Source organism: Colobus angolensis, unplaced genomic scaffold (genome assembly GCF_000951035.1).
Source record: "Colobus angolensis palliatus isolate OR3802 unplaced genomic scaffold, Cang.pa_1.0 Scaffold46, whole genome shotgun sequence".
NCBI lineage: Eukaryota > Metazoa > Chordata > Mammalia > Primates > Cercopithecidae > Colobus > Colobus angolensis.
In genome coordinates, this window is record NW_012118043.1 from 12,793,270 (window position 1) to 12,804,021 (window position 10,752).

Below are 10,752 nucleotides of genomic sequence, written 5' to 3' on the forward strand. Positions count from 1 at the left end.
TGCCTGGCCAACAGCAGCGGACTTGGGCTAACATGAGAGAGCAGCAACTTTATTTAACAAATAAATGTTGTGGTAAAGCTCTGGCAAATTAAACAGGATAAGCAGAGTGTCACCACAGTTGATTTGGATGGGAAGCTCTCAGATGAAATATTTTCTTCCCTCCTTGAGGGGGAATGTTCTGGTCCAGACCCAGTGAGTTTGAAAGAGCTCTGCAGGAGGAGTGAGGAGGCTGGGTGCTACGGTCTGACTGTGTCCGCAAGATTCATGTGTTGGAAGCATAATCCCCAAAGCAGCTGTGTTGAGAGGCGGGGCCTTAAGAGATTAAGTCATGAGGGTGAATGGATTAATGCCGATTATTACAGTTATGGGTTCCTGATAAAAAGGATGAAGTCAGTCAATTTCCTTTCTCTGTCTCACACGCCCACTTCCACCTTCTGCCCTTCTGCCATGGAATGCCCCTCACCAGATGCTAGCATCATGCTCTTAGACTTCCCAGCCTCCAGAACTGTAAGAAATAAATTTCTTTTCTTTATGAATTACCCAGCCTGGTACTCTGTTATAGCAAGAGATAACAGACTGAGACCCACATCTCAGCTCAGCTCTTTCACTTCCTGGCAGTAGGGCTCAAGGCCACATACTTGATCTCTCAGGAACTCTTTCTTCTCATCTGTGAAATGGGACAAGAATGTCTTCTCTGCTGACTTCAGAAGGGTCAGAGAGATTGAAGGAGAAATCACAAGTGCAAACGCTTCGTGAGCAGTATAGGGCTGTGCCTTTATAGGTGAAATGGCTTCGGTTGGCAGCAGGGCTGCAAAGCTGCTCATTTGGGATGAGATGCTTTCTGCTCTAGGTAGATGTTACAAGCTGAGTTGTGTTCCCCTGAAATGCATACATTGAAGTCCTAACCTGCAGTACACCTTAGAATGTGACCATATTTGAAGACAGGATCTTTACAGAGGTAATTAAGTTAAAATGAGGTCATTAGAGTGGACTCTAATCCAATATGGCTGGTGTCCTTATAAGAAGAGGAATTTTGGACACAGACACATTCAGAAGGAAGGTAACATGAAGACACAGGAAGAAAGTGATCATCGACCAGTCAAAGAGGGAGGACTCAAAATAAACGGATCCTGCCAACACCCCGCTCTTGGACTTGCAGCCTCCAGAACTGTGAGATGGAAATTTCTTCTTGAAGCCATGCAGTTGGAGGTACTTCGTTATGGCAGCCCTGGGAAATTAAGACAGTATGCCTGGACAGAACGCAGCAGACGTCAGCACGCCCAGAGAACCACACTGCTCACTCTCTCCCACTCAGACCCCTCTGCACATACATTTGCCTCAAACATGGAGTCCCTGCCGTCCAGCCCCTGCCTCCCTGGTCCTGGAGATTTCTAGCTGGGTCTCTCAGCCTGAAAGATTGGTTAACTCAAGACGATTCCCCATAGCACCTTAGGCTGTCCCTAAACAGAGACCCTCAGGAACACACCATGTTGCACAAGCAGGAGGTTTCTGAAAGGGCCTCAGTCACATTGATTGAGAGAGAAAGTTTAGCCTCTTCTCTCCTTTTTTCCATTGGCAGAAGAGAGAAGAAGGCTCAATTCTCTGAATATGGCTGGGCAGGCACCCAGGGCCCAGGGCCCAAACTCCCTTGTCCTTCCTCACACTCTGGATGTCCTGTATGGACACGCTGGCTTCCTTGGGTTGGGAGATCTACTTGTGTCAAGTGATCACCTATGAGCCACAGATGCTCAGATCATTCGTGTGAGGGCATAGGGCTCCAGGAGGCCACTGGACAGGGCCAGACTCGCTTCTCCACTCAGGGATCATCTCCCTGCTGCAGCCACTCAGCCCTAGATCCTCCTGTCCTGAGCTGAGTTTTGATTTAGTCATGAGATGGGGTGGTGTCCTCTTGCCTCCCCAAGAATTGCCCAACCCCAGCTTCCTTTCACACAAGGAGCCCTTGAAACAGCTTTGGTCAACAATATAGGCTAAAGGTCAGGAGAACAAGACCAACATGTCAACGCTGGGAAGATCAACACTCTTGGAAGAGTTTCCAAGTCAAGTGAGAAGTAGAAATCACCTGCAGCCTTGTTAGAAGGGATCTTATTTCTTCTACAAAGTAAGGGGGAAAATATAAACAAAACAAGGTTTTTCTCAGTAAAATAAGGCCACCCACATACACTCCCCTGAAAAATCTAGGTTTGCCTGGAATAACTGTGGGTTTTGGTCTCTTGTCATATTATTGTCAAGCTGCAGCACATGGTCAGAGGCAATCTCCTTATTTGACTGGGTCCTGATTTAGGAAAAAGGGAGGACCCAGGCTGCCAAAAATCCAGAGTCAACATTCCCCAGCTCTTCTGTCCTTCCCTGTGTATCTGGCAGCCCCACATGGACACACCCTGGGGCCATGGGGAGAGGGCTTTGAATTCCAGCCCCACAGCCTTGCTCTCAATTGCCTCCCACATATAAGAAAACGAAAGGTCAGCCACCCAAGCTCAGTCAGCGTGGAGGGATGAGCCCAAAAGGAGCTGATGATCCTGGAAAAGCATTCACTCTCCAGTAGCTGCTGGCTCTGGGTGTTTCAGGTCCACAGGGAATCCTTTTTGACGTAGGATGGCGCTCAGAGCTCAGACTTTAGCTTTGGGTGTGAATTTTCAGTCCTGGTCAAGTCTTCTCAGTGAGTGTTTTAGACCCTTGCTCCCTCCTTCGTGCCTCTCCCGACCGCCCTAAATATGGATGTTTTCTAACAGAAGCTGAACAATGCTCAGACGTCAAGGTCTGTGGCCTCTAATCTATTTGTGTGAAGGATCAAATGAAAATGGGGCTTTTCCTGACAGTTCCAAGAGTGGATTAGCAGCCTGTGTTTGTGGGTGTTGTGGGGCTGGAGCGACCAGAGACATCCATCTTCTGTCCTCTATCAATGGAGGCGGCTCCAGGGAAGGGAGGCAACAAAGGAGCTGGCCTGGAACCCACATGTTTGAGGAGTCCCTGGAAGCCCCTCAGGGCAGATGGTTCTCAGCAGCCTGCCTGGAAGCACCTGGGAGAAGAGAGCCACATCTGCCGGGACCTGCCTGCGTTTGCAGCTTCCACCATGAAGCCGAAGTTCCCTGGAGCCCATTGCCAGGGACTTTTCCTTCTCATTGTTGCCTCTACATTAAAACGAGGGCAAATAACCAAGCAAGAATGTATTTTTAAAAGATGTTTAGGGAATTTCCTGGTTGTCACCACAAAATAGTTCTCCATACCTCCTACTTTTGTAGCCTGATCCAATTGGAATTCAGAATGATATCCTGGGAGTCATACAATCCAGACCAATTTTTAAAAGTTCAATTATGTGTACTAGATAATTCTTACAAAGTCAGGAACATAAGAAACATGTTCAGTAAAGATTTCCAATAACAGCGTTTGAAAGCACACCAGACATTCTGTGGTCTGTAGATGTCTGTTCCACCCACAGGGGTCCTACATGGACTTTGAGCTGCTGCCCGGATGGCAGCTGACTGTCCCACCCAAAGGCAGCCACTAGCTAGTGAAGCAGCCCCAGGCACGTGGGTTTAGCTAGTCAAGTGTTTTCTTTCCTTTGCCTCAGAGTGGTTGCACACTGGCTGGAATCCAACTGACCTTGAAGGTCTGGTCAGGGAGTTTTGAATTGGGGACATGCAGAGTGAGAAGCAGAGAAGGAGAGTGGCAAGCAGAGAGAGACACAAAGGGAAGCTGTGTCATAAGAATGACAGATCCCCCAGGGCAGGAGCCGTGGATGCCAGCATCTGGGCAGTAGCAGGATGGAGGGGTCTCCTCTACAGAGTGGTTTTCCTGGGGTACATTGATGGGTTCCTGACAGCTAGGTTTGCACCCTAGCCCTGAACTTACTAGCTATGGCATTTGGGCAAGTTACAAACCTCTCTAAGCTGCAACGTCCTCCTCAAATTGGAATGATGATGACAACCTATTCTGTAAGACTGTTGCCAGCATCCAGGATAAAGCACACAGAGTATCTGGCACCATGCCTAGCACCCAGGAAGAGAAAGTGCTCAACAATTGCCTGCTATCATCATTGTTAAGGCTGCCTATGAATGAATCTTAAAACCTAGGTCCTAACTGCTCTGATGGCATCCTGCCCACCTGTCTGTCCTTTCTCCTTTACAATAAACATTCATGACTCAAAGTAACTGGAGTGTGCCTGTGTTTATTGCAGCTTGGAAGGGCCTCTCTAGCATGGAAATGAAAACTTTCTCAATACCAGAGAGCCCAGTAGCCACTCTGCATTTAAATCCACATGAGAAAAGCAGCCGGCAAATGGCTGGCTTGAGCTTTGAAGGGCCTGGATCTCAAGTGCCCTTTGGGTCAGTGCAAACTGGACAAAATGCATTTATGAGGCACTGCTCTGCTGAACAACAGAGAGGTGGTGGAGGCCATTTCAGGACTGGAGGGGAGGGGGAAGCTGGTGTTCTTGTCCAGAGGACACGCAGCCAGCTGTGCAGCTTCACTGCCGACATCAAGTCACAGCAGCACCCCTGTGGCTTGATGGCAGTGATGAGGTTGCACAGCTGGCTGTGTGTCTGTGAACTGAGCAAGTGGGCATGTATGTGGACAGGAAAAGGTGTATATGCAAGAGCGTCCTATGTCCCATGGCCATGGGCACCTGTGTGTTTGTGCCAGGAGAGATGCTACACAGGCAGGGCTGGCGGGGGGAAGCATGTTTATGTGTGTCTATGTGAACTTGTACCTAGGGAAAGCTGTGTGTGTGTGTGTGTGGGGGGGTGTCGGAGAGCTGTGGGTGAGGGTGTCCCCAGCTGTGTACACCTGAGGATGGATGCATGCACACAGGCATGTGTGATCCTGTGCATGGCCACGCATGCCCAATCGTGTATGTGATTCTGCCCATGGCTTGTGTGTGCAGCCACTCTCTTCACCTACAGCAGCTCAGCTGACCTTCATATAGAATGGGTGGGGCAGGCCACCAGGGTCACCTGGCTGACAGGGCTCTAATGATAGCCTTTGGGGCCTGCTGTGTTCCAGGAACCAGAGCCATTCAGGAACAACTGATGAGACTAGGAATGAGGAAGTCACAAAGGTTCCTCTGGGTTTCCATTTCAAGGGGCACAAAATGACCTTTGCCTCCTCTGCCACTTAGGCTTGCTGCTTGCTCCTTGTCCCTTCCCCCAGGAAGAGAGGAGAGGCAGTTTCACTTTTCTTGCCAGTTATTTTCACTTTCAGACTCCCTTGATTAAACACTGAGAACGGTGAGGCAGGACTGGTGTGACGTGTGCCCAAGTCTCAGGCACTATCGTGAGGTGCAGGGCCAAGGCAGGTGATCCTGCATGTAGACATTCTAGGCTCAGGGACTGCCTGTGGATCCATGCCAACTGCTATGATCAGCCAGCCCATCCAGGAAAGAGACTGTGACTTCCCCAAGCACACCAAACTGCAACTGTCTGGGTCCTGTCATTTGGGCTGATGAGAAAGCAGCTTCCGAGAAGAGAGATGATTCGTCCAAAAAGATATGATTCGTGCGAGAGCCAGCTGTCAGGCCTAGTATTGATGGGAGACATCTGGCTGATTGGCCAACAGCAGGTAGAGGTAGGAGCTACATTTCCATTTCTGCATAATAACAGCCTATGCCAGACAACATAGCTCCCAGCACCTCTGTCCACCCAGAGATGCATTCCTGGCCATCCCTGGCCACTTCATTCCTGCCCTCACTGTCCCTTCATGCCTGGTCAGGTGCCAAGAAGGCCCCAACCAACCAGATAGGCCCCAACCACTTCCATTCGGGCCCTACTCATCTGACAGGCTTCTCCCAGGGTAATCAGCCCCTGCTTCTCAGCCTGAGACTTCAACCTTTCAGACAGGTCCTGCCTGCTCCCTCCTGTGCACAGGCCATGGCAGCAGATCCAGCTTTCCCCTGGGTTATTGATCCCCAGCTGCCCCCACTCCCAAGTTTGAGCATGCCTGGAACCTGCTGCACACTCGTAATGGACTCTGCATGCTCCAGAGTGCCTCCAACACCACACACACACACACACACACACACACACACACACACACTCGCTCTCTTTCTGTCTCACACACACTCTCAAACACACGCTCACACTCACACACTCACACTCACATGCTCATACTCTCATTGTCTCTGTCTCTCACACACACTCTCAAACACACACGCTCACTTACATGCTCACACACACGCTCTCTTGTTCTCTCTCACACACCCACACACACTCACATTCTCACACACGCTCACACACACACATGCCCTCTCACACTCTCTCACCTCTTATAGGTGCTGTGCGTCCTTGGGCCCTCCCCTCCTCCACTGATTGCCCCGTCTCATGGCCCTCATCAACTGTTCAGTTCTGCCTGAAGCTTGCCCTGCTGGCTCCCCCAGGTCACCTTCCCGGGCCACCATCTGCGTTTCCAGCCTGTGTTAACAACATGTGTCCTGGTGGGTTCCTGACATTCTTCCAGTTAGAATGAGTATGTTCTGCATATCAGATAAAATAACGACATTCTTTCCCAGTTCACAGGAGAAATCAAGTTAACGGTAAAAATTCTCTCTCTTTTAAGTCCTTCTATTAAATGTTTGACATCTGTGGCCTCAAACCAAGAAACAATCACACATTTGATATAAAGCATCTAGACTCAGTTTACCAATCTTAATCTTCACATTACATTTGGCTGGTGTTTACTTTTATCCAACTGAAATGCTTCCTGAGTCTGAAATGAAATGCCAGCATGATGACATCTCACTCATGGAATGAATTAAATGGGCCTGTTAACTGAGAGGTCACTCAAGTGGCCACCTGACCAGTGGCACTACCCTTCCCCAACGGTCTGGGGAGGCCTGGCCAGGCTGGGTGCTTGTCACCAGCATCCTGGATGTGTCCCACAATGGCCCCAAGTCACCTGGTATACAGTTGCCAGATTTAGCAAGTGAAAATATACAAGGCACTCAGTTCAATGTAGTAAACAATACCAGATAAACAAGAAATAATGTTTTAGCATAAGTATATCCCAAGTGTGGAATATTTGCTAAGTATGGTATAATACTTATGCTAAGAAATGGTTGTTTATCTAAAATTCAAACTGAACTAGGCATCAACATTTGACCTGGTGGTCCTAATCTAGTGCCTATACCCACTGGCATGAGCCATCACACATCATAGACTGTGCAAGGAACTTGCAACCCCCATAGCAAAGAGCTGAATTTGTCAACGGTCTGCATTAGAGTACGGACTAGGGCTTCTCCTGGCAGGAACCTCGCTGTCTCGGGTTTTAGGGAGTGCGATTACCTCTGGTCACCCCCACTGATACCCAGCCCTCAGGGCCCCAGCGGTCATTGCAGGGCCTTATAGGACAGTTTCTAGCTGGATGGTACTTTGAGCTCACACTTCCACAGTCACTTGTTTTTCTTTCTCTTCTTGGCCCATGAATACGTTTTTGGAAAGGAAGAAGGCAAGCCCAGTGAAGACAGCATGAGGAGAGCCTCCACCTTTTGACATTGCACGCAAGCAAGGATGACACCATGACCGTCTTTGAAAGGGCAGAAATGGACTTTCGCATAACATTATTCAGGTTAATGACACCTTGGTACACATCAGTCAATTAAATAATAAATAAAATGTATTGATTCTTAGTCTTCAATAACCCTTCTAAGACTTGTTAATAATACTTGTGGGTTGAAGATATATAAACAAAATCAATATTTATTGAAAATGTTCAACATTTGAGAACTTAGATTAACCTTGTTCATTGATCCTGTAAAGTGTCAGATTTTTGACTGATTTGTTTATTTACATGCTTGTGAAATTCTTTGGGATGGATATTGCTTCATAATACAATGTTTGTAGCACACTCTGTCCTGTTTGCCTGTACAGTACTTTTGGGGGATGTGTCAATACCTGGGTTGGCCCTGGGAGGGGGTCATGGATGTGAGCTCCTTCCCTTGGTTCAGAGAGTCTGCTGTGGGCTTCCCACTCCTCAGCTTGGAGAGGGTCAGCAGCCACAATTTCCCTCCACAGCAGCCTTGGCTGGTTGACTCAGAAATCTGCTGGGGGCCTTGCATTTCTTTTTGAAGTGGTTTTCCCAAGGAAGCTGGGCCACGAGCTAGCTCAGATGGTGAAAGAGCCAGTAAAGAATAAAGGGGTCACGCTGCCTTTTACTTGTGCAGGCAAGGGGTCAGAATGGGAGGGCAGCAGGCAGACCCCAACTTTGGTAGACTTGATGAATGGACTGCCTGTCCACTCTGCCCTTGGGGCTCTGCCCTGATAAATGACTTTGGCATCTGAGTTCAGAGAGGGAGGCCAGACGCAATGGTTCATGCATGTAATCCCAGCACTTTGGGAGGCTGAGATGGTGGATCATTTGAGATCAAGAGTTTAAGACCAGCCTGACCAACATCGTGAAACTCCACCTCTCACTAAAAATACAAAACATTAGCCGGGCATGGTGGCATGTGCCTGTAGTCCCAGCTACTCAGGAGGCAGAGGCTGCAGTGAACAGAGATTGTGCCACTGCACTCCAGCCTGGGCAACAGAGCGAGACTTCGTCTCAAGAGAAAAAAAAAAAAAAGAGAGAGAGAGAGAGAAAGAGGGAAGCCTGGGGCTCTGCCTTTGGGCCATGTAATCCAGACAGGCAGCACAGCCCAACTCCATTTAGCATGAGCTGTGCCCCTCACTATGCTCCACCTGGCTGGACCTGGGAGACAATACTCATCTACTGAAGCAACACATGGGAATCCTTCCAGGGCCATTGGCAACATCTCACAAAGAAACAGTACATCCCATGGGGGCAGGGGGAGGGTAATTGACATGGTTTTACATACACAAACAAACTGTAGTATTTTTGTGAATGGTTATGGATTTATTTTAATGTAAACTAGAAAAATGTGACATTAATATCAACAATAATCATTTATTATATCACAGTATATTGCAGAGTGATTTGTTCAGCCTATGCCACATCATCATATTAATTAACCATTTTAAGTAACATGGCTTTACCTCCCCAGGGAGACAGCGACTTCCTTAAAGAAATGACCTATCCCTAAACTTCTGTGGCATCCCCTTGGATCTGGCATAGAGAGCTCAATAAACAAGGCGAACCAGGCACGAAAAGAAGCGTAGCTGGAAGAGCATATTTTCAACTCTTGGCCCTGGACAAGGCAAGTTGGTTTTTACATATTGGTGCTCAAATCAGTGTTTTAAAGGCATCTTTCATTTGCTCTTTGTTGACCCCTGGCCTCCATCCTTGGCCCTTCTTTAGTTGTCTTTCAAGCCCCAAATCTTCTGAGGCTTGGGGACTGGCCGGGGACCCCAGACTCAGGAATCTACAAGGGTAGGGACGCCTTCACAGTCATGACAGGACAGCCCTCCCCTTACAGAGTCCTGGACACACAAACATCCAGAGAAGGGCGGGTAGCCCTGGATGCCTGCATCCCACTGGGGAGCCATCAGAAGGTGGGGTAGGACTGGGAGTGTGTTAGTCCGTTCTCACACTGCTGTGAAGAAATGCCCGAGACTGGGTATTTTATAAAGAAAAGAGGTTTAATGGACTCACAGTTCCACATGGCTGGGGAGGCCTCAGGAAACTTAAAATCATGGCGGAAGGTGCCTCTTCACAGGGCTGCAGGAAAGAGAATGAGAGCTGAGCAAAGGGGGAAAAGCCCCTTGTAAAAACCAACCTATCTCATGGGAACTCACTCACTGTCACAAGGACAGCATGAGGGGACCGCCTCCACGATTTAATCACCTCCAATGAGGTCCCTCCCCTGACACGTGGGGGTTACAATTCAAGATAAGATTTGGTTGGGGAAACAGAGCCAGACCATATCAGGAACAAGGGGGTGGAGGTCTGATTGGGTTCCAAACGGGCAGGAAGCCCATGCTCAGGGAATTTGGAAATTTCTGTATTGCCGCGTGACCACTCTATTGTCCGTGGGCAGCCAGCTGCAGGATGAAAGATGGTTTGTTTAATGCCTCATCTGAGAACCTTAAAAGAAACAGGAACTCAGTTTAAATGAGAGTAGCCAGGATTATATCAGATCCTCTCAAATCAGGATAGATAATCCTGAGATGAACACATTCATTCATTCAACAAATACTATGAGCACCTTTGGAGGGCCAGGCTGTGACCCAGGCCCTGCACCAGTGACTTTATTAAAGTGTAGCTGTTTTGAATGATTAAATCTGATCTGGGTCTTGTAGAAAAGTGAGGACCATTTATTACAGTGTAATGTATATATGTATATATAATTTAGGCTTTGTTCACAGAAACACAACCCCTTCTTCCACCACTTCACACAGTCGTGCATATATATGTCTTCAGCCCTCTGAGAATGAGCCCCCTTCTTCCTGTGCAGATATGATCAGCCCTAGTCGACTATGGAAAACAGGGCAGACATTTGGCAAGAAGCTCAAGGTAAAAGCCATCTATTTAGTCCCTGGGCAGACGGAAGGCAAGGAGGAAGGAGCCAGGGTGGCTCTGAGGCTGTGCCCCTGGGGAGCGATGCTGACCTCAGTTTGGAGGCTGTCCTCCTGCTCCTACATCAGCAAATGTGTTTATTCCGTTTCCTCTCCAGGGCTGGCATCTTCCCTATGTGGAAAGTCCTTCTGACCCTCAGTCCAGAATGTGGGTGCTGGGGGGAGCTCAGGGAGCATAGAGGAAGCTGAGAAAGTATTCTGGATGTGATTCATAACGTTTTTAGGCCTTTGCAGAACTGTGGCTTTGTGTCCTCTAAAACATACATGAATG

At 48.4% G+C, this 10,752-nt stretch overlaps 1 long non-coding RNA gene across 1 annotated transcript; it reads left to right on the forward strand.

Moving 5' to 3' along the window:
• Positions 1-5,339: 5,339 nt before the first annotated feature.
• Positions 5,340-7,857, forward strand: LOC105523372. Its single transcript, XR_001003594.1, has 2 exons — positions 5,340-5,580; positions 7,453-7,857. It is a non-coding gene; the product is annotated as an uncharacterized LOC105523372 (long non-coding RNA).
• Positions 7,858-10,752: the final 2,895 nt, after the last annotated feature.